The following is a 23,425-nucleotide window of genomic DNA, read 5'->3' on the forward strand; positions in this document are numbered from 1 at the left end:
GTCCATCATTAACTTATAGCAAGCTATAGGCCCTTATGTAATAGCCTGTGAGTTGCAGGCACAGGTGTGATTCTGGCAAGTTAGCCTGCAGATTTAAAGAATCAATCATTTCAAAGGCAAATCGTAAGCCATTAGATGCGGCAGTAGGACTATTGCATCTGAGCTGAATTTTTTTTGTTTGTTCAGATGTGAGCACCATTCCACAATTTAAATCCACTGTTCTGTGGCTCAATGGCGGAAGTCAGGAAGTCTGGTGGTACAGCAGAAAAACCTAGCACTGGTCCTGGATGTACACATTTGGCCTCCTTAAACACTGGATAGGATATGTAATGCATTATCAATAATTAACATTCTAGATGGTATATAGTAATACCCAAACTCAGTCCTCAGGGACCCCCAACAGTGTGTGTTTTTTCATATATCCTAGTTAATGCAAAGGTGTATTCATTACTGTCTGATACATTTTAAAAGATTGACAGGTGGTTCTAATTATTATAATTGTGATTCTGAGGAGATCTGTACAGCATGCACCTATCGTGCAGTGCATGAGGAGGGAGAATCCTGTGTCTTACCTGTGGGTTGAAGGGTGCTGCTGCCACTGTGTGCCATCCCAGAGATCCCCAAGAGCTGCCTTGTCAGGGGAGAAGGTAGCCCACCCTCCTCATGCATGTCCAATCACTGCTATTGTGTAAAGCCGTGTATCCACTTGCCGATTAAACAGAGTGATTGAATGATAACAACATCGTTATCGTTCAATTACTCATTAATCGTGCACAAATCGGGCATGAAAATGCCAATAAAGACCAGTGATGCGCGTTCCCGCTGGTCATTTTCTATATCAATCATCGTCTGAACATGCCGGTCAATCTGCTGATAACAACAGATTAGGCATGTTCGGGCACGAGGGAGGGTGGCTGCACTGTAAAACATATCATTCAATGTAGGCACTACAGGGGAAGAGGAACGACTGTACGATTACAATGTTGTAATCGTACTGTCATTCCAAGATCTGCAAGTGGATACGCACCTTAAGTGAAAGCTCATCCCTGCCACAGTTAACAAGCCCTGCTATAGTGGGACAAGCTGGCTTGGAAAAATACCTGCCCAGAGATGTCTTATAGATACCCTGTGAGGGAGGGTACAAATACTGCCCCTTGTCACTGTAAGAATCGTATTGCCAACTCCAGGTTCCAAGAGTATTAAGCCCTCCAATAGTGGGAGACCCTGGTTTGATGAAGCCACACCCCTACCTCAGTCCTGTCTTTTAAGTGGATGTAATAGAACCAGCTAGTGGATAAACAGAGGCTGCACTGTTGAACAAAACTGACTGTCACAGACGGAGCTGTCCAGCAGCCCAGCTGCCTGAGAAATAAACTCTGTCACATGGTGTGAGTACAAAGTATTGCATGACTTTCAAGTGAATTACTTTTAAACCATATCTGCCAGTGAACATTTCATGAACTTACTAAATAAGATACAAAGCTGTTGTTCACTAAATCTCAGCTGGAATGAAAATGACAGAACACCAGCAGTATTATGGTCAGTAGTAGTTACTCTGATTCAACTATATTGCACTAAATATAAATAGAACCGTGCATATATTCATTACTGACTGTGCAAAAGTAGAAAGTACAGTATCACTATGAATACTCTAGATATTACCCAGATTATGTGTCAAAACGCATTTTATACTATAAATGTTTAGATGGTTTAAGTTTTGATCATTAAAATTATTCGTTTTGTTGAAGGCTAGCTCATGTCATGAGGCTTAGACAGTCATACCCTACATGAGGAATTGAGGTGGGATTAATGCCAGAGGGGTGGCTTGTGTGCAGGTTTTTTCCCCATTTTTGGTCACTAAAAATGTCAATCATACTGATGCTATTCATATGGTTGTTACTCCTGGATGCTGACTCCATTGTCACTACTACAGACTATTGCTGAGAATAAGCATAATGAGGCTAACAAATCCACTAGATCTGTGATAGAGCACACTTTGGATTATTTAAAACTAGGGGTAGGTGCCTTGATAAGTCTGGTAGTGTGCTATTATATTTTCCATCTATTGTCTTAGATATAAAATATTTATTTTCTCCTTTTAGGATGTGAGGCATAGAAGGGTTCTTCAGGTGGATTAAGTGAATAACCACCTCTTATGCAGAGGTTAAGACTGGATGGATTTGGTTTGGCAGAACTTGTTGGTGGCTGCTGCATGCGGTTGTTGTTGCGTGATTTGACCAGTAACTAAAATAAAATTACTGTTTAACTCTCTAATAGTGTTTATTTGGGATTTTTACATTCTAAAATAAGATGACATTTGGGCCTCTATAGCCGTGGCCAACCTGTTAATGCTATCATTGATATTAGAAAGCATGTGTTGTCTTATCCCCATCTGTCTAATAATGTGGTCATTTTGGCGGTTTTGTGTGGCATAAAGTCTACCTGAGTCCATTAAAAATCAGCAACGGTCTTGCTCATGTCCATTGTTGGATCTCTTGAAGGGCTGAAGCATGGGAGGGAACAGTAGGGTCTTCTTGTAAATCTGGTGCAGTTGGGCTCATTGAGCATAAGTGAATACATATTAGGTCTTCCTTTTGTCTTTTTCCAGGACTTGAATATGGAAGTTGGATCGTTTGCCAGGATAACAAGACATTTTACTGGAAAAAAAAGGATACATATGTTGCAAGCAATTTTTTGTTTCTTTTCTCTTTACTAAAATTTTTTTTATTTGTTTTAATAAAAATGCCCCAAAAATTGCAAAGTTTCTATAAAGAAACCAAAACAATATATTGCCTTTTAATAACCAAATGTTATACTGTTTAATCTGTATATATATAATGTAATACAAAGGTATTATATAAAACAACTCCCAAATACACATTAAGAAAGGTTACTTATTCAGAAAAGTATGAGTCATAGAAGCATCATTTTATTAGGAAATTATGCTGACTGTTAAAGTGGGATTCATACAATGAGTCCTTTTAAAAAAAGTCCTGCATTTCCTTTGTAATTTTTTAAAAATAGGATGCACTCATAATCTGGTTCCTAAAGAGCTGCACTAGAGTCCAGAGCGACAGACCAGGCCCCTTCACATGCTGTTCAGGCTTTGATGATGGCCCTGCAACTGCCTATCGTCCTGCAGGAAAAAAGAAAAACATTTTGTATTGTAATAGACAAAAGGGCTGATTCAGCATTGCACGCAGGTGCGCAGGACCCATTCTGCGAGTGACAGGCAGAGGCATTTAATTGGCGGTGCGGGGATGGTCGGCATTCCTGGAAAAGGTGGCCATCCGCCCCATTATCTGGGAGTGGCAAGGCCAGGGACTGAGTCGACGTACAAGCCAGCCAATAGTTATCCCAGCCTGCGACCTCCTCTGGGATCACAAATGCAGCAGAGGGTGTCATACACCTCCTGCTGCATTTGCATATTGCAAGGACAGAATTGCAAAGCTGCCTGCGTGCAGCTTTGTAATTCCGTCCACTGCTGAATCACCCCCAAAGTCTGCAAAAACATTTTAAGTTTACATACTGTATGTATTTACCTGGTACCTCCTAATCTGTACTTTGTCTTGCCCTGGATTGAGGCTTTTTGTTGGGACGTGCTGTAAAAAAACAGCACAAAACCATTAAAACCATTTTTTAAACAATAAATACCTGTTTGCCTAACTTTCTCAGAGTGACTAATCTAGATGTAACCCTGGTTAGGGTTACGGAGATATATTACATATAAATATAATTCATATATACAATTGAAACAGGTATATATTTTCATTCATCTATTTACAGCAAAATGCCATTTATGAGGTAAATGTTAAATATACTGTAGGAATATATGTGATGTGATGTAAATATAAGTAAATATGTAGAAATGTATGTACCCTGTGCATGTTAGATATCTATGATGTCAGTGGACTTTAGTGCTTCATGCTGCAAATATACATTTCACAGACATTGGTGATAGTTGCAGAAGGGGGCGGAGTAATATAGATGGGAGTGAATTGGTTCCTGTCAGAAAAAGAGGATCCGGTGAGAGGGAGGATATATAACAGCTATTAGCAGCAGCTGGGAGGCAGTCTACAGGTCCTTCCCTCCAGTGCCTGCCCTCCTGTGACCCGGACAGCCAGTGAGCAGCGATATGCTGCCGGGCGCGGGGGGTCAGAGTCGGAGAGGGAGCCCAGCTGGAGCTGGGGAAGAAGGTGAGACAGGGGTACTCACCCTGTCTTGTAGGAGAGGCGGCATTGCGGGAGGTGGTCCCGGTGGCAGAGAGGAGCGGAGGGACCCGCGCTGATCGGGGCGTGGCCAGTGTGGGTGAGAGTGCCTGGTGAGTCCCCGCTGTGCTGGGCAGCACCTCCGTAGTTACAGGGAGGGCAGCACCTCCGTAGTTACAGGGAGGCTGTCAGCTACAAGCCTCCTCCTTTGGCTCATGGGAGCTTGGCCGGCAGCCAGTGGGAGAGAGAGAGAGCCAGGAGGCGGGGCCGTTTCAGTGTAAAGGACGGCAGCAGCAGCACTGACAGGGGGCTCAGTGCTGAGGTACCAGCGGTGACAAGGAGAAAGCAGGAGCAGCGCTTATACAAGCAGCAACGTTGAGGGGACTATGAGTAAATAGTACTTGGCACCTACACAGCTACATATAGCCCATATATAGAGACCGCTGTTGAGGACAGAAGAGCAGTAATATCCCATATACTCTGTCCACAAGGAGTACATACTTGGTTGTGGTACTGACATTCATATGGAGAGAGTTTCAGCGCATGTCAGCTGTGTGGATGATGCTGTAAACAGTGGCAGTGGTAATAAGTAGTATATGCCATTCAGGGAACATTACAGTAATCTTTAGATTACATTCGGGGAAGAACAGAAAAGGAAAAAGAGAGGAATTCATGGTGTCTTAATGAGACATTTTATTATATCCAAAGGAGATAGCTTTCAGCATAAGGGAAAGAAGAGAGGGAAGGATACAATTAAATACATAATACTGCAATTTAGCTTATACCTGAGGATTACAGTATAGGATATAGATATTGGATATATATTCTTACTACAACTATCTGAAAACAGCATATTCTAGCTGTATGGATTAGGCACTGGTTCCATTTTTTAAGACTCACATGTAAGTTGTTATAATACTTGTCAGTGTCAATATACAATACTTATTCACCCCAGCACTTAGAGAATACAGCCTTGAACTGGAATAAAGATATGAACTTCCTTTTACATTGTTAAGTACAACAGGACTTATGCTCTAGGGTTCTGGACCTTTAAGCACTCAGTATTCTCTATGCTAACAGACTCGTAGGCAAAGGCTAAGTATTGGGCATATTATTCAGAGTTAAGTGATTATATTGTAATTGAATATATATATTTGCATATGGAAACAAAGTATATTGTGTTTGTTATGCAACATGTCATGATATGAGTTATTTTGCTTCATGAATTACATAATACAAAGTGTTAACCTATTCAAGAGTGGTGCATAGTACTTACCTTTTAGGAACTGGAACAGCGTCACCAGTGGAGAATTGAGAGACCTAAAAAAAAAGAAATAACAGGTGGTCGAATATTTGTATATACATTATATATATATATATATATATATATATATATATATATATATATATGACACGCAGCATACATGGTAGTCAAAGAAAACTTATACTGACACTATATATTCTACCACTGGGTTTTCCCAGGTAAGCCCTTTTGACATTTAAAATAATTAACCTGGGTGGAGGCATTGACAATGGGGATGTACGCCGCTTAGAGGAATGCTAAGGGTGGGTACATTAGGAGTAACAAAGGTGGTAGTAACCTGGTGACCCTTTAGTGATAAAAGGGGGGTTACATAGACAAGTGAAATGTAGTTTGAGGTGCTTTTATATTAACATCTATGTTCAATGCATGCATAGAGACATGAAAAACATAAAATAATATTAATAGTGTATACTAACCAGGCTGTGAGGGTGGGCGTCCAAATCATTGATCTTTATTCTACTGTATATACCAGCTCAGGCACATTGAAATCGGGGGGCACCACTGTTCTGAATGCAGGGGATACTTAGAGTTTACATTGATACAATACAGGTTGAGTCTCCCATATCCAAATATTCCGAAATACGGAATATTCCGAAATACGGAATATTTTTAGCATGACTGAGATAGTGAAACTTTTGCTTTTTATGGTTCAATGTACACAAACTTTATTAAGGCACGCAATTCTTAAAAATAAAGTATAAAATGACCTATAGGCTGTGTGTATAAGGAGTATATGAAACATAAATGAATTTCATGTATGTACACAAACTTGGTTTGAGCCACAAAATTATTGAAAATATTGTATAAAATTACCTTCAGGCTGTGTGTATAAGGTGTATATGATTCATAAATGCATTCTGTGTTTAGATTTGGGCCCTATTCCTAAGACATTTCAATATGGTATGCAATTATTCCAAAATACGGAATATTCCGATATCCAAAATACCCTTGGACCCAAGCATTTTGGATGTGGGAGACTCAACCTGTACTTAGATTTTGCTTTGGATGATTTGGGGAGAATTCCTGCAATTTCACTTTAATAAACATGCCCCTATGTGTGATAAACAAAATATGTTATTTAATTGAAGTTTCATAACAATGTTTTTTCTTTTTTTATTTAATTAAGATTGACAAATTATATAACAATTTTGATGTTACAAACATGCTGGAGTGAACTGAAAAATGCATATCAAATGCCATACTTCTGATGTATTATTTATAATAAAATAGAAGTAAAAGTAGATAACAACCGAATTGTCCATACTTCTTGAACCAATTAAATTTTTCTAAAAACAGTGTTGGTGTTCCAAATAGGCAATTAGGCCCTCATTCAGAGCTGCTCGTTAACAGCAGTACGCTCGTTGCGTTCCGATGTTGTGACACCGTGCATGCGCCGGTGTAACACTGCACATGTGCGTACGGCAGATTGCGAGTTTTTTTTCACGAGTTCGGCAAATTGCGAACAGGAAGTGACATGTCAAATGTGATTGACAGAACAGGCCGTTTTTGGGCGGTGACGGGGGTGGAGATGGAAAAACGCAGGCGTGGTGAGGTGTTTTTGGGGCGTACATAAATTAGCTCATGCGAACGTCCAATGTGTTCGTACCAACTCATACGTCACTGGCTGATCCACTTTCCGTTCAAACTGCTCGCACAGCTTAGGGTCTGGATTACTCGACCACAATGGCGATGGCCTTGTCCTTTTGCCGGGCCTCCACGATGTTTCATCGATTTATCACGGCTTGTCAGATAAACAATCAACTTTGGATTGAAAACCAGCTTGTTTTTTTTTTTTTCACTTTGTAATAGCACAAAACCGTACGCAGCTGAAAATCTCGGCTGCTAATTTCAGGATTACACAATCAATTAGCGTTTTTTGGTAGTAATGTATTTTTACAATTTGGTTAGTATTTTTGCATTTTGTAACAATATTGTATTCATCTTTGTGTGTATTGTAACCTTTTGCATTGTTTTTTTTTTTTTTTTAACATTTATTCCAAAGTGTTTTTTAAAGTAACATTTTGTTTTAACCCTTGATTTTTTGAAAGTCCCAAACTCCGATTTCGTTTTTCCCTTGTGGGCCAGAATTAACTATAAAACAATTGTCAATTAATGTCACAATACAGTTGAGAACAATTTGTAGGTTTTATTTGCCAAACACATTTTTAAACAAATCATGTGCATTGTTATGTACATTTTTGGGGTCCTTGTTACCCACTAATATTTGACACATATTTTTGGATTAAATGATATTTTTTGCACACAAACGAAAAAACAATTAAAAACAATTCACAAGAAAGGAGAGGGAAGTTTTGGCCAGAAAGGAATATGGGGAAAGCACAGAAGGTGTGTGGGCAAAGTAGCCAGTGCTGTCATCGTTTCTTTCCCCGTTTGGCTGGGGTAGGGTGGGCTGCAGACCGGCTCCGGGATGTCCTCTGGCTGGCCTGTCCAGAGGCAGATGTTGTGGCCTCTGGACTAGGCACATTTGTAGGAATGGCTGTTGTTGTGCCAGAGGTGGAGGATCCTGATGTTCCGGCAGGAAATGAGGTCGGCTCCACCATGTGCTGACGAACGAGCTGCTCCAGGGCATTGGCGATTCGGATGTTGGCCCTGGTATTTTCAGCCAGGGCCTGACCAATGGTCACGTTGGCCGCCACATTTTGCTCCAGGGCCTCAGCCACCCGTAGCAGACTGGCGTCCATCCTCTGCAGAATCTCCTTATGGGAATCCGATTTAAAATTGAGTTCTGTGAGGAGTGCCACTGCCTGTGAGGGGGATTGCCCAGGACTGGCTTCTGCAGGGTCCTCAGCCGGATGTACTGGTTCCTCCCCTGCAGAGCCAGCAGAAATTCGGCAGCCAAGGCTCCCCTCTGGAGCAGACTCATCCGCCTGTGTCTCTGTGAGAAAAAAGAGAAAAGAGGAAAATTACAATCTACATATTGTCACAATAACATTTCAGAGTTGGTTACATCACAACATTTACCTGGGACAACATGAGGAGCCGCAAAGTCTGGCATGTACGTATCCATGTTGGACACGCCAAACACCTCCACATCCTGCACACACCCCTGTGCCAGCTCTTCCAAATCATTAAACTCCAATGACACAGGGGTGGGACCCCCACCAGTCCCCCTTGCATGCCTAGCCCTGTCCGCCATTTTTTGTTTCAGGCGATATTTGAAGTCTTGCCATCTGTGGGTGAAAAAGTAGCCATTATTCCTGCATTTTTAATTTTTTTGGTTTTAGGGGGGTCAAATTTTTACTTACCGCCGTTTGACATCCCGGGCTAGACGGACATAATCACCCACCCTATTGACAGCACTGGCTATCTCCTCCCACATTCTAAACTTCTGGCTTGCACCCATATTCCTGTCTGCCTGTGGCAGGATGTCCACACACTTCTGAACCAAAACCTCCATCTCCTTTCTTGTGAATTGTGGCTGCCTTTTCTTTTTCCCTGCTTTTGCCCGGAAGCCTCTTCCATGTCATCCTCCACACCTATTTTTTATAAAAATTGAGAAATTGTAGCGTGCAAACTTTCACTATATTATGTTTCAAAATAATCCTTGTTTGGAAATGCCTGAAAAACTTACCGGCCGCCTCTTGGCCATTGTTTGGCTGGTCTGTAGCCATTTCTTATAGCAAAACAAGAAATACACCAGACCGTTTTTTTTGGGTCGTGACGTATTTATACATGCGTCCTTATTTTTCGGCTGCATCATTGATTGTGCGTTCCTATGATCCCTCCTTAATTTGAGCGGGAAAATAAACACTATTTATGGCTTTGGCCGTCTCGAGTCTAAGTGGCGGGTGTTGGTTGTTGGAAGTTACGTTGGTCGGAGTGGATTGTTGGCGGGAATTGTATTTGGCGGTGTTTGGCGTTTTTTTCTGTGCGTTTTTGTGGAGTTTATCTTTCCGTTCGCTTTTTTTGGTGTGGTTCTTTTATTTGTCGTGTCTTTTTTTGGTAAGTTTTTGGCCGTCTTCCTTTTGTTCAATTTGGCAATCCTTTTTTTAAAATTTTGTTCTCTAATTTTTTAACAATTATCCTTTGGTAGGTTTCTTTTGGCTCTGCCCCAATGACCTTTTTCTCTGGTGACTTATATATCCTGTATTGGATTTTCACTTGTTTATTAAATGTTCATGTAATTTTTTTCGCAACTTTTGTTCACCTTACAGTTTTTACCTTTGGTTTTGTGTTTCCTAAATGTCTGAACTAATTAGCGCATTTTTGTCTACTTCTTTTCTGTATTGTAATTGCGAACTAATTAGCGCATTTTTGTCTGCTTCTTTTCTGTTTTGTAATTGCGAACTAATTAGCGCATTTTTGCCTACTTCTTTTCTGTTTTGTAATTGCGAACTAATTAGCGCATTTTTGTCTGCTTCTTTTCTGTATTGTAATTGCGAACTAATTAGCGCATTTTTGTCTACTTCTTTTCTGTTTTGTAATTGCGAACTAATTAGCGCATTTTTGTCCGCTTCTTTTCTGTATTGTAATTGCAAACTAATTAGCGCATTTTTGTCTACTTCTTTTCTGTAGTTAAATTGGTTGAGATTTACCGTTAGCAATCTTGTTTTTTTTTGGGGGTCCCAAATTGTGGTAGTCTGCGCACTGTCGTTTTGCTCTTTGGAGAAATGTGTGTTTATCCCCTTTTATGTTTTGTATTTTACCCAATTTTGAATCCTAAATGGCCACCCAAAATTTTTCCATTGTTCGTTTTTTTATTTTTTTAGGCTTGGTAAATCATGACAATACCCAGGCATGTAAGCAGCAATGGATGGTATCATAAAGCTAAGTTGTTTTAATTTTCTTTTGGGGTGGGGCCAAAGCCTTACATTCAAATCTTGCCATTTCAGGTTGATCTGGGGCGGATTGTTGTGGCCATGCTCCCGGAAGCCGACCAACCTCAATCTCGTCCCAGGCGTAGGCATCGTAGGTGTGCAAGGCCCCTGATATATCGAACATATGTCACCCTTTTTTTCCAATGCCCGATGATGAGGTGTTAAGACGCTACCGTCTTCCGCCCCAAATCATCATAGACACTCTCTCATTAATAGAGAGTGATCTTGAGCGGCAAATTGACAGTCCTACAGCAATACCACCACTTACACAATTTATGGCGGTGTTACATTTCTGTGCCTCAGGATCGTTTCAAACCATGGTGGGAATAGTTGCGGGAATATCCCAATCCTCCTTTTCCAGGATCCTGAGGGCAGTGATGGAGGCCCTTTTCAAGCACCTCCATCATTTTATTAAAATGCCTTTGGATATGGGTGCCCTTAGTGTGGCCAAGGCCAATTTTTACCAAATAGCTGGCTTCCCACACATCATAGGGGTTGTGGATGGTACTCACATACCACTTCAGCCTCCAGCACGGCTGGAGGCCATTTTTAGGAACCGCAAACACTATCACTCCCTGAATATAATGGTGGAATGTGATGCCTCCCTCCAGATCCTGTCCCTGAATGCAAAATTACCCGGGAGTGCACATGACTCATTCGTCATCCGGTAATCAGGGATATGGCAAAAAATTAGACAACCTACAAGCTGGTGGTGCGTGGCTTCTGGGTAAGAGGAGACCTTTAGTACATAACAATGTTAAGCTTGATACACAGTGATCCTGATGTTGTCACTTCTTTTTCACAGGAGACAGTGGCTACCCTTGCATGCCCTGGCTGCTCACTCCTTATTTGGCTCCCACACCAGGGCCACAAAGTAATTTTAATGCCACACTTACAGCCACCAGGCAAGTGGTGGAGCGCTGTATCGGCCTTTTAAAAGGCTGATTCAAATGCCTCCACTGCTCTGGTGGCGAGCTCATGTATTTGCCGGATATGATTTCGAAAATTGTGGTCCTGTGTGGGATATTTCACAACATCGCCATAAGGAGTGGTGTCCCAATGCAGCCAGAGGATGCCTTGCCTGAGGATGGCCCCCCCGAGGTTGGTCGGAGGTCAGTATGTGGGGGGGCCATAAGCGATGATGTGGTGGCCCGATATTTTAGGTAATTATTGGCACAAAAGAAGTTCTTTGACACAATGTGGTAAGGATTTTTGGAGACCATCTAATTAATTTGTTTATTATTTCCCATCTTCTGTTTGATTTCATAATCTTTTGGACTGAAATGATGACTACTTCCTGCTACCCAAAACAAACCTTCATGGGGACACATTGGATATATATTCTGGACCCAATATTGCAACGCCACATTTGTGGAATCATGTTGGCATGCTCATTCGTTAACCAGTTCTTGATTTATCTTTAATTTTTTCTTATGGTGTTTGATGGTTTTTACATTTTGTTATCATTGTGTGTATTGTTTGTGAGCCAACACTTTGGTTTTTTATTTATGTGGTGAATAAATTTTTTGATTTTGTAATTCCCAAAATTTTCTTGAACATTACAAGCAAGTGTAACCAGGTTCACCCACGTTAAATTTGCTTAAGGGTTAATCCTGTAATGTCGCAATTTGCACAATATTTAACTATGCTTTCTGGGTCCAAACCAACACCAAAAGGTATTATGTAGAATCAGTATGCTTTGGAATCTCGGTCTAAGCAGGTTTACCCCAAAATTGGAACATATAAAATGTACAAACCGATTGTTAGTGTTAGCTGTTTCATGTGCCTGTTTTCTAAAAATCAACAACACACAATCTTAGTAACATTAGTTGCAAATACTTGCTGCAAGAGTCTACTTATGTAAGTGTAAACAATCTAAGATTTGGAGACAAGGAATGAGACTGAACTCAAAATTTAACTTTTTAATTATGAAAACTAATTTGCCTAGAATATAAATAAATTATGGACGCAGGATCCCTGCCATACGATCCAGGACCACCAGCAGGCCGATCACGTGGCCCCGCACCACTTGTACGCACCCGGCTAGGTCCACCAAACGCCTCTGGTCCTCTGTGGGTTAGAAAATTGTGGGGCTTACTACATAATTTAAGAATCTCCCAAAAAACACAAACAAAAGAGAGTTATCAAAAAATGACAATAGTGTGACCAAAAGCACATTTTTAACAAAACCCAGAAGGCCCAAAAAATGGACACACAAAAAACAAAAACAAAAAAAAAAAACCAGACAGACAAGTTTGACTGTTTTGCCATGTGGGATATGTGTATGGGGAAATCAGCAATACAATGTAAATACAAACAGATATATAACAAAACTTTTGGCAAACCAAAAAAAGGAAAAGGCACAGACACAGGATTAGATCAACACATTTTAAACAACAAAAAAGGATAAAAGGGAAACATACCGTTCTGAATGACGGCTGGCCCCAAAACAACTCCCTCGTCCTCCTCGGAGGTGGCCAAATTTCCCAAGGTGGGAGGGGTGATGACCGATTCCGGCGATGGGGTGGTCAAGAGAGGGGTGGTTTGAGGGGAGGGGGAATTGGGATGGAGGGGAAGTTGCAAAGAGGGATGGGCGACAGGGTCTAGGCAGGCTGGGGAGGAGGGGGAATTTTGGGTATTTTGGGGAGAGGATGTTTGGCTGGGGGTTGTGGAGAGGGGACGAGAGCGCCGTCTTTTACGGTGATGACGCCGTAGTCTTCGCTCTGCCCCTAAATGATGGAAAACAAATTGAGGTTAGTTTAGAACATCACCTTGTTAAACGCTAATTGTTGAACCCCAAAAAATGAAAACATGCACATGCAGATATGAGTACAAAGAATAAACAGGCCATACATGAAAACATGCACATGCAGATATGAATACAAAGAATAAACAGGCCATACATGAAAACATGCACATGCAGATATGAGTACAAAGAATAAACAGGCCATACATGAAAACATGCACATGCAGATATGAGTACAAAGAATAAACAGGCCATACATGAAAACATGCACATGCAGATATGAGTACAAAAAATAAACAGGCCATACAAGAAAACATGCACACGCAGTTAGGGCCACAAAGATAAACATGAAAAACAAAGTCAAATAAACTTACTTTCCCCTATCTGCATGCGAAAGCATGCCAGCAAGCGGGGCGTCCGCCGTTGAAGGTCGGACCACCTGCGCTCCAGCTGGCCGATCTGGTGGCGTGAGCCGAAGGAACGCAGGCGTCCACGTACCTCCGCATATGCGGAACGCTTTTCTCGATTGGTGATGGGGGGAGGCTGGCTGGTGATCCGCCTGTCCATCACCTCTGTTAATACCAGGAGCTCGCGCTTGGTGAATGCAGAGGCTCTCATGATGGCAATGGTGTATTTTTAATAAAACAGTTTTAATAAAGACCAGAAAATAATTTTGATTGGCTAATGTATTTGGTTAATTAACAGGACCAATTCTATTGGTTAGTGTATGAGTCATGTGTTCGACAGGGCCAAATATCTATTGAGAGTTATGATAGGCTTGATGCAGTGACATGCGTAAGCTAATTTAAATAAAGAAATTAACCCAGTAAAATATGCGTGGGTAAAAACACAGAAAACAAATGGATAATTGGCCCAAACATGTATTTTGACAAATAAAAGCGAATGTTTAAGCCGTACGTATTCTGCGGGTAAACACAAACACGGACAAGAGTCAAGTTTATTGCATGTCAAAATAAAAAAAAAAAACCATGTGAAGAGCAATTAAGCTCATTGATATATTGATTGCCATGATACGATTGAGGGAGGTAGGCAGAATAAACGAGCAGGTAATCGGAATCTGACAGGCCCACTTCCGGTTTGTACTTGTGTGTGCGTTCCCTGCAGGCCACATTGGGGATGTACGCTCGCTATTTGGCTCGCTCGTTAGGTAGAGGAGGGGTCAGTAGTCTTTGGGGTGGATTTTTGGGTGCGTGCGAAATTACATGCGAGCGCTTAAATTTACATATTTCGGCACGTACGCCGAACGTACGATCGGCCATTAGAGTGCAGCATTCAAGGTATTACATTATGAAAATGCTATTTTGCTGTTGTTACTTACAGACTTGATGTCCACTTCAATTCTGCTTCTTAATCTGTCTTTTTCAATTTACTGTAGGTCCATAAAAAAAAACACATAAATCTGCTTCCACAAGAGTCCAATATCAGGAGCCAGATGAAGACATAGCTAGTGAGTATTTTTGGGTAAACAAAGAAGTAAAAATAAAAAAATGACATTAGCAAAAAAAAATAATAATGGCCAACAAATAACACACTTAAATAAATAAGGCATGCTGCAAGTCAACAGAATGTGAGTAAGCAGAATACTTTACTATGTTTTCATATATTCTTCCCATTATATAATATTATTTTAATTTTAAATCATTACTGTTTTGCCAAACAAGTACTAACCTCATTAAATTTTTTTACACTTTTTGGAGAAAATTCAAATTGGTCCATATGCTAAGTTTTTAAAAGTATGTTTATATTTTTATTAAAAAAAAAAAAATGTACCTGCTGCAACTAATAGTTCAGTATCCACTGGTAAATTTGGAACTCCAACAGCACCCACAGCAAGCACACCACCCATGTAGAATGTGTAGGCAAAAGAAGGGCACAAAAGAGGAATTACCAGAGAGGGCAAGCGGGAGGGGAGACTTGGAAAAAAGGGAAAAAATAATGCATTTAGCTTCAAATCATGTAATGTGCTTTCAAATGCTGCTAACTAAACATTTGTTTGTTCACAAACATCTCATTTTCTTGTCTGAAAAATTATAAGATAAATGTGCACTCTTTTTTCCTGAAGATATAGCATTACAAAATACTTTCAAAATTTCTATAACACAAATAATTAAAAAATTTAAATGCTACATATATATTATAGTTACACTCATGTGCTGTTTTTGGAACACAGTGGAAAGAAGTGTGTATGTTAAAAAACAACACTAAAGAGGCCTATCCATTTAATGACATGAAAGTCTGAACGTCCAGCGTTCAGACTTTCATGTCGCTGAGGTGCGGGCATCGCACTGAAAGACGTTCACTGAATGTCTTCAGTGCAGGAGTCCAACCTCCCTATCTAATAACATGTGGAACCTGACGATCGTTGTCAGGTTGACCGGCATGTTCGATAGATAGTCTGGGTCGGCAAGGATCCAGCATGCACGCACATCGCTGGTCCTTGCCGGCTATCCACTTGAAGACTTTCTGCATGATCCGATCAAAACATCCTGGTCTTGGTCACATCGTGCAGAAAGTTGGCAAATGGATAGGCCCCTTTACCAATGGGTAAAAAGTTTTGTCCACAAACTCCACCAAAGTGTCCTGAAGATCTCATGGCATTCTAAAAAAAATGATGGTCATAAACATTGGCTTATTTTGTTTTTACTTAAAGAAAGAGGGTTAAAGACTTGTGTATGTAAAATATCTTTGATGAATGTTTGTCTGTTTGGTCCCCTCCCCACCCCCTGTTATTCACCACATACCATAAGATGATAGAATAATGACCCAAGTATCACTACTGTACACTGTTATTGCACATTGGTCAAGCCTATCTTTCATTAGGGATATATAATCTACCATACAGCAAATCACCACAATATTTCCAACCTTTTCAGTTGATTAGAGGAGAACCCACTGTATTTGACAAGACACCAGAATTACCCATCAAATGTCCAAAGGTGCGGTCTATCACTCTCCTAGTTATATTTGTGATGTGCAGGCAGGGGCATGTCTATAATGGGTGCAGGGTTTGCCCGTGCACATGGGCCCCTGAGTCCAGGGGGTTCACACCGAACACTGTGCACCCATTTAGTGTTTATACTTACCTGATCGTTGTCTGCAGACTGCTGCTCTGCAGCGCCAAGTCAGCAGAAAATACTGGGAAAATGTTGGCGACCATTTTCCCAGTGTTTTGTGCATGCGCAGTACTGCTGTACCTGGAAAAATGACGCCGGCTCCATTTTCCCAGAGACCCACACATGCACAGTGGATTCTGACACTAAGCCAGAATGTACTGCACCCATCAGCCGCCGCTGCACCACGCAAGAGTAGGGGGTGCCCACACTTAGTCTGCACAAGGGCTCCCTTCCCTCTCATAAAATGCCCCTGTGTGCAGGGGTCTGTATATCTATAACCAAAAAATTACACCAATATCATGCATTGTCTCAATGAAAAAAACAAACATATCCAGTACTGTGGCACTGAGATAAAATAATATTTTGCACAATTTTAGGAACGTTTAGAAAGAACACATCTGCAGTATATGGTGCCCAATATGTTTGGCATTCCAGAGATCCTATAACAGGCTACCATTAGGTCTTGCTACTGTCATTCATGACTAGAAAATGTTACTTGTGTAATCCCTAACACTTCTGAGCTCATAGATTGAAAAGAACCTGCGCCCATAAAGCAAAAGTGCACACAGTAATTTCTGTAGCAGAGACACCACCTAATTTTTCCCAGACATGAGATCTAAATCATCTCTTACATGCTCCTAGAGTTCCAAGAGGTTGGCATGATTCAAACAAAACATTTTTTACTAACTCCTGATCTGAAAGAGCGTTCAGGGCCACACGAGATCTGTGTCAGTGCGGGGCCAGCGCAGGTCCTGGATCTGATATAACTGAGACTCCTGTATCTCTCCTAAGTGTAGGCCAGCCATTCAGATATCATCATCTCCACCTCATCCCATACACTGCTATCTTTCAAAGAAATTGGGCTCCCACAATTGTTAGAAAGTGTGATTACATTTTTTATAGGTGTAACATTTAATAATTATTTGTTCCATGTGTGTAAATATATGTATGGAGATGAGTGGTTTGGTTTAGGCTTGGATCTTCGTGCCGAGTTTAAAGCTGAGAACGAGGCAAAACATAATCTTTCATGGACATCTGTGCTGAGATGTCCATGAAAGATTATTTATTTTTATTTATTAACAGGTTCTTATATTGCGCAACATATTCGTTTGCGCTTCACAATTGGAAACATTAATAGAACAAAACTGGATAATAACAGACAGACATAGAGGTAAGAAGGCCCTGCTTGCAGACTTATAATCTATAGGGAAATAGGCATTGATACACAAGGAGAGGTGCTACATATTACATTTTTGTCCAGCCAGATTGCAGAGTTTCTTGGTGGGCTGTATGATCCAGTCACACAGGAATGTGGGCTAAAGGTAAGGAGGATGTGAAAGAAAGACAATGTGTGAGGTTATAGGGGGAGATGTATTATAGCGGCACTTAATGTTTGGCAGGAAGTATTAACTATGAGATGTATTAACATCTCATCAGCCGCAGCGGGGGAGTGACAACTTCCCCCTCCGGCGATCCCCACTAGAGCCCAAAGCCTAGAGCTGATGTGCTGTGTCACAGTCCCGGCCAGATCCACTGAGTATGCGCGGGATCTCGCAAGTATTGTGAGATCCCGCGTGCAGCCCTGGAGCTGGCAGCCCCTGCAACAGGGATAGCGCTGTCCCTTCTGTGGGGATAGGGCATCTCCTGGCTGCAGCTGTCGGTAGCGGGCGGAACAGTCAGACGAACTGACCGTTCACACATAGCCCGGGCTAACGGCGCTGCTATCTTGTAGATAGCAGCACTGATAATGACAGGAGCGCATAGCACCCCTGTCATTTACCGCCCAGGCCCTCAATCATACATGGTGGAGAAGCGTTATCAGCGCACATTACGTGCGCTTATGCCACTTTGGCGCTTCATACATCTCCCCCTATGTGTGGACTGTGAAAGTGGATGTAATTAGATATGGAAGCTATGAAGATTATGTGGGTGGTTCTGAAATATGATAAGCTTGTCTGAAGAGATGATTTTCAGGGACAACTTTGCCTCATTATGAGATCTGAACTTGACGGGAAGGCCCAAGCCAAAACCAAGCCACTCATCTCTAATTGGTATGTGTCTTAAAGCCACAAGTGTTTGGTTTCCTTAGTATCTCATCTGGCAGCAGGTAAGTATGTGTGTGTATGTATGTAATAAAACTTTATTCTCATGGTGTGTGTTGTGTTTTTTCAAACATTTCTTCACAGGTGAACTACACATACCAGTAGGCCCTTAATGCCCCGCATGCTGGTACTTGTGGTTCTCCAAGTACCAGCATGTGGGGGAGGCTTGCAGGGACCTGTAGTTCCACTGTAAAGACAATGTTGTTAATTCTAATTTTACACTACACCTACACTATGAACCTGCCACCCACCGCCCAGGGGTGACAGGGATAGCCCCGGGCTATCAGCCTAGGCTAGAGGTGTCCTGGAGAGGGGTACCCCTTTATTGGAAGCAGGGCAGGATTAAGGGGGGGCGACAGGGATGATCGTCCCTGGGCCCCCACACACAGAGGGCCCCCACACAGAGTCGGTGTGACCCTTCCGAGAACAGGTGCCATCGGCACCTGTTCCCGGGAGGAGGACGCTCTGCAGCTGCGGCCATTCTACTGCATGCAGCAGCAGGGCAGTAGTGTGGACGGCACATAAGTGCCATCCGCACTACACAGCACAAACACACAGCCGCCGGTGCCGGCAGCTGTGTGTTTGTTTTAGCAGCCAATGAGAGTTAGTCAGACTCTCATCGGCTGCTGCTCCCACTGCCGAAGCCTCTGTCTTCCAGCTCCCGTAGTGGCTGATGGGAGAGATGCCATGATGTCTCTCTCATCATGCAGAGCGAGCCGGCCCAGGAGGACGCCGGACGGCGTAGCGGGGATTAAAGTCAGTGGAAGTTGTTTATTTTTTGTGTGTGTGTCTGGGGGGGTACTAGGGGCACTGCAGGGGGTAGTACAAGGGGCACTGCTGGGGGAGTACTACTACTAGGGGCACTGCTGGGGGGTACTACTACCTAGGGGCCCTGCAGGGGGTACTACAAGGGGCACTGCTGGGGGGATTACTGGGGGGACTACTAGGGGCACTGCTGGGGGTACTACTGGGGGCACTGCACACTGGTGGGATCACTACTGGGGGACACAGCATAGAGGGGGATTACTACAAGGGTTACTCCTGGGGGGACTACTGTTGAGGGGGGACTGCTACTGGGGGCACTGCTGGGGCAGACTGCTACTGTGGCCACGGCTGGGCTGGGCTCAACTCTGTGTGGCTTGAACGGGCCTCCCCGCAACTTAGTTGCCCTGGGGCCCCTACAAGCCTTAATCCGGCCCTGATTGGAGGGGTACTCAACTCCCCAGGGATCCCTGGCCTGGGTTGACTAACGGTCAGGGCTGATGCTGCAGCCGGGGGTGCCCGGTGAAAGGGCACCCCTGGCTGTGGCATCAGTCCCCCATTAGAAAGGGTCCAGGGCTGGTTTTAAATATACGGGGTACGTCACGTCAATTTGTTTCTCCGTATAATTAAAACCAGCTCTGTCCCTGGTGCCTGGTGCTGGTTCTTAAATTACAGTGGAACTCTACACATTTTGTTCCCTGTAATGTTAAGAACCAGAACTAGTTGCCAAGTCCGGGGCTGTTTTTTTTTCAAATTAACCCTATTTTAACCAGTTACAGAAAGAAACATACACAAATCACAATGATTTGTGCATGTTTCTGACCATCTCGCAGCTCAGGGGGTTGAGAGTTTGAAAAATGATTTTAACAGAGAGTTTGCTCCTATCTCACCCGAGCTTGTCATCCCAATTCTTGGTAAATTTGAGAGATGTATGTTTTAGGTGAAAAGTACTTCCGATTTGGCTCAATGGTGATTTGATTCGAGATTGCTATCTCACCCGAGTTTTACGAGTGAGATGAGAGAAATCTCTCTCTAACTCACCCGGCTTTACCTTCAGTAAATTTGCAAGCAGGAAAAAAATGAATAAGTCACCCGAGATGGTCATCTCGACCTATCTCGATTCTTAGTAAATTTACCCCATTGAGTTTACACTTATCTCCCCAGTAGTGAATTCAAACTAAATTCCTCATTTTATGTTATCCTGAGAGTAAAAAAAATGTGAGAGCTGTTTCTATCAAACAATCTAAAAGGTTTAATGAAAACTAGAGAAGCAAAATTCAAATGTTAAACATAAGTAGTAATGGCATACGTATATGAAATGTGAAGCACATATCAGCCAAAAAGGACAAATACTTAACAAAAGTGATTTCCATGCTCCAGCCTATTTTTACAATTTTGACATGGTCTCTTGAATGTTTTTTGTGTAAGTTGGAGGTCATAAACTCCTCTTCTGTTATGTGCAGTACTGTGATTCTGGACTGTGTTTACAGTTGGCTGTCAACCATTTGTTTTTGTATACTTCAAAAACTTAATAAACAGATATTGAAAAAAAAATGATATGAGATATGACTGCATGCTAAAAAAGCTTTCTCAAGCTCCCTATTGTTTGTAGTAAAAGATGTGTGTGGACCCCCTTGTTTTTGTTTTGGATCCGGATTTATCTTGGTGTTTTGGTTTTGTAAAACCACCCTCACGTGTTTTGGTTTTGGATCTGCATTTATTAAAATAATAATAAAAAAACAGCTAAAAACAAGCAATTTGGACATGTTTGCACATGTTTACAACTTACATGCAATCCAAAACCCGAGTTCAGTTTTTAAATCTGAATTCCGAACTGACTGCAGAATCAAACCAGTACTCGGAATCCATAAATTTGGTTGTTGTCGATACAGGTACCGATGGTATTGAGTCCCAGAGTAGATCAGGAGCAGCAAAGCTGAGTAAAAGCAATATGATGCAGGACAGGAGTAAACTGAAGTATAGTGAGGTTAAAGTCCACTTGAACCTGCAGTGAGCAGGAGAGATATACTCAGGGGACTTGCAAATAGATGAGGTCACTGTGGCAGAAGACTTGGCACTAGAAACACTAGCAGAGTCTTTGAGATGCCCAGGAGACTTCAGAATATAAGCAGGCTAGAATTGCAGAAAAGCTTGAAGACTTTGACAATAGATGAATAGGATAAGGACCAGATGTTGCAGACATGGATCCATGGGCTTGAACCAGTAGGAGGTAACTGCAGAGTGTCACGTCTGAGGGTTAGTTTGGGCTGGAACAGCCATGGGAGGCTTAAGAGGAGACTTCGAAGGTGTGAGTAAATCTGGGTGGCTTGAACTAGGACTTCCTCATGTATTGCTATGAGGAGGTAAAGAAGCTACAGAGGATGATGGGTCCAAAGGTGAGAACAAAAATGGAATGTCTTTATTAAACAGTAGGTTGGAATGAGAACTGGAAATGATAATACTGGATGAATGAGCAGAATTGGATTGGGACCGATGACGCTGGATTGATAGCTGGATCGGTTTGAGACTGATGATGATTTGAAGAACTTGATGGATTTGAATCCGATGTTGAAGAATTGATGAACTTGATCAGTTTGAGACCGATGTTAAAGAATAGAAAAACTAATTGATATGAGTGAGATATTAATGAATTGATGAACTTGATCGGTTGAGACCGATGTTGATGAATTGAAGTACTTAATTGATATGAGTCCAAGTAATGTTGGAGTTGTGCACTTGTACTTTCTTTTCTTGTGTTTGCAACAATAGTCTCCACAGGTAGCACCTCCCATTATATATATATTCAGGGTGTGCAGTCTAGGGCCCCCTTTTCTATGTGTGTGTGTGTAAGCCTGGCACGAGGGGGCACTGAAATAGGGGTGTCCGCTACTTGGGGCACTTTATGGGGGGGTGCCCTCTACTGTATTGTGGTGGCCACTACTGGGGGCAATTTATGGGGGTGGCCACTACTGGGAGCACTGTGTAGGGGTGGCCACTACTGGAGGAAATTTAGGGGGGGTGGCAACTACTGGGGGCACTGTAAAGGGGGGTCTACAACTGGGGGCACTGTATAGGGGACTACTACTGGGGGCACTGTATAGGGGGGCTACTACTGGCGGCTATGTATAGGGGGGCTACTACTGGCAGCAATGTATAGGTGGGGACTACTACTGGGGGCACTTTATAGGGGGGACTACTACTGGGTACTATTACTGGGGGCACTGTATAGGGGAGACTACTACTGAGTACTATTACTGGGGGCACTGTATAGGGGGGACTACTACTTTGGGCAATGCAGCATAGGGGGGATTACTACTGGGGGCACTGTATAGGGAGGACTACTACTGGGGGCAATGCAGCATAGGGGGGATTACTACTGCGGGCACTGTATAGGGGGGCTACTACTGGGGGCAATGCAGCATAGGGGGATCACTACTGGGGGATTACTACTGGGGACACGGCATAAGGGGGGTAGGGGGGCGCCAGTACATTACATTGCCAGGGGCTCTTGGATCCCTAGATACACCCCTGATGGAGAGTATGGGATAAAATTGATTTATTGTCTGTTCACACACCTTTCCGGTCCTTGTGGTACAGGTATAGCTCAAAGGTGATTAGATGGTATAGGAGACTCGTTTACCAGATAGAGGAACTGGATATAATGGACAGGGACCATTAAGATGCAAAGTACCTGGGAGCTCAGCACTAAGCTGTAACTCCAGCAAGAAGCGACATTGTACTGACAAAAAAGGCCAGTCTGGAAATGGAATTTATTGGGGAGATCCACAGGGATTGAATGCTGTGATCAGCTGGTCTGGGAGCAGCGCTCTGAGTGGAGGAAGAGCATTAGGTGACAGAGTCCAACATGGCTGCATCCATACTGTTGTTTAGGAGGGAACTCTGGCATTCAGTCTGTGTGCCATCATTTTTGGAAGACACACTGTGAGCAAGAGGCTGTGGAGAGCCATCTCCATGCTCAGTAACAGGACACTGAGTGGCCGGGCAGGAGCAGCACAGACAGACCTCAGCACCAGCCGGGAGCTATGTGCAGTGTGAGTGGACCTCTGTGCTATCCTGGACAGGCACCGGTGTGATAAGAAAGTGGTTTTAATAGTCCGGAGCATGACACAGAGTACCTGGTATGGAAACGGAGCTTGAACAGAATTGAGACTAGATGTAGAGCAGCAGAGTAACTGGAGTGTACCCGAAGAGAAAGAGCAACAGTCAGCAGGGCTTGAACCAGAGTGGGACCAGAGAGAGTAGCTGTGTGCCAGAGTGGAACTGCAGGCTTGAACCGGAGTGGGACCAGAA

General features: G+C 42.7%; 1 long non-coding RNA gene across 5 annotated transcripts in view; it reads right to left on the reverse strand.

Moving 5' to 3' along the window:
* Positions 1–23,425, reverse strand: part of LOC148532380 (uncharacterized) — a 143,709-nt gene that overhangs the window by 101,959 nt on the left and 18,325 nt on the right. The window contains exons 2-6 of one of the 5 annotated variants that reach the window (XR_015877730.1): positions 14,908–15,050; positions 14,456–14,506; positions 5,485–5,528; positions 3,543–3,602; positions 2,964–3,136 (exon numbers count right to left, since the gene is read on the reverse strand). This is a non-coding gene — a long non-coding RNA (uncharacterized LOC148532380). Of the gene's footprint in view, positions 1–2,442; positions 2,658–2,963; positions 3,137–3,542; positions 3,603–5,484; positions 5,529–5,691; positions 6,039–14,455; positions 14,582–14,907; positions 15,051–23,425 lie in introns of those variants that run through there. The other 4 variants (XR_015877729.1, XR_015877728.1, XR_015877732.1 and 1 more) reach the window with 4 other exon arrangements.

The sequence above is a fragment of the Taudactylus pleione genome, unplaced genomic scaffold (assembly GCF_031769625.1).
Source record: "Taudactylus pleione unplaced genomic scaffold, aTauple2 ptg000078l, whole genome shotgun sequence".
NCBI lineage: Eukaryota > Metazoa > Chordata > Amphibia > Anura > Myobatrachidae > Taudactylus > Taudactylus pleione.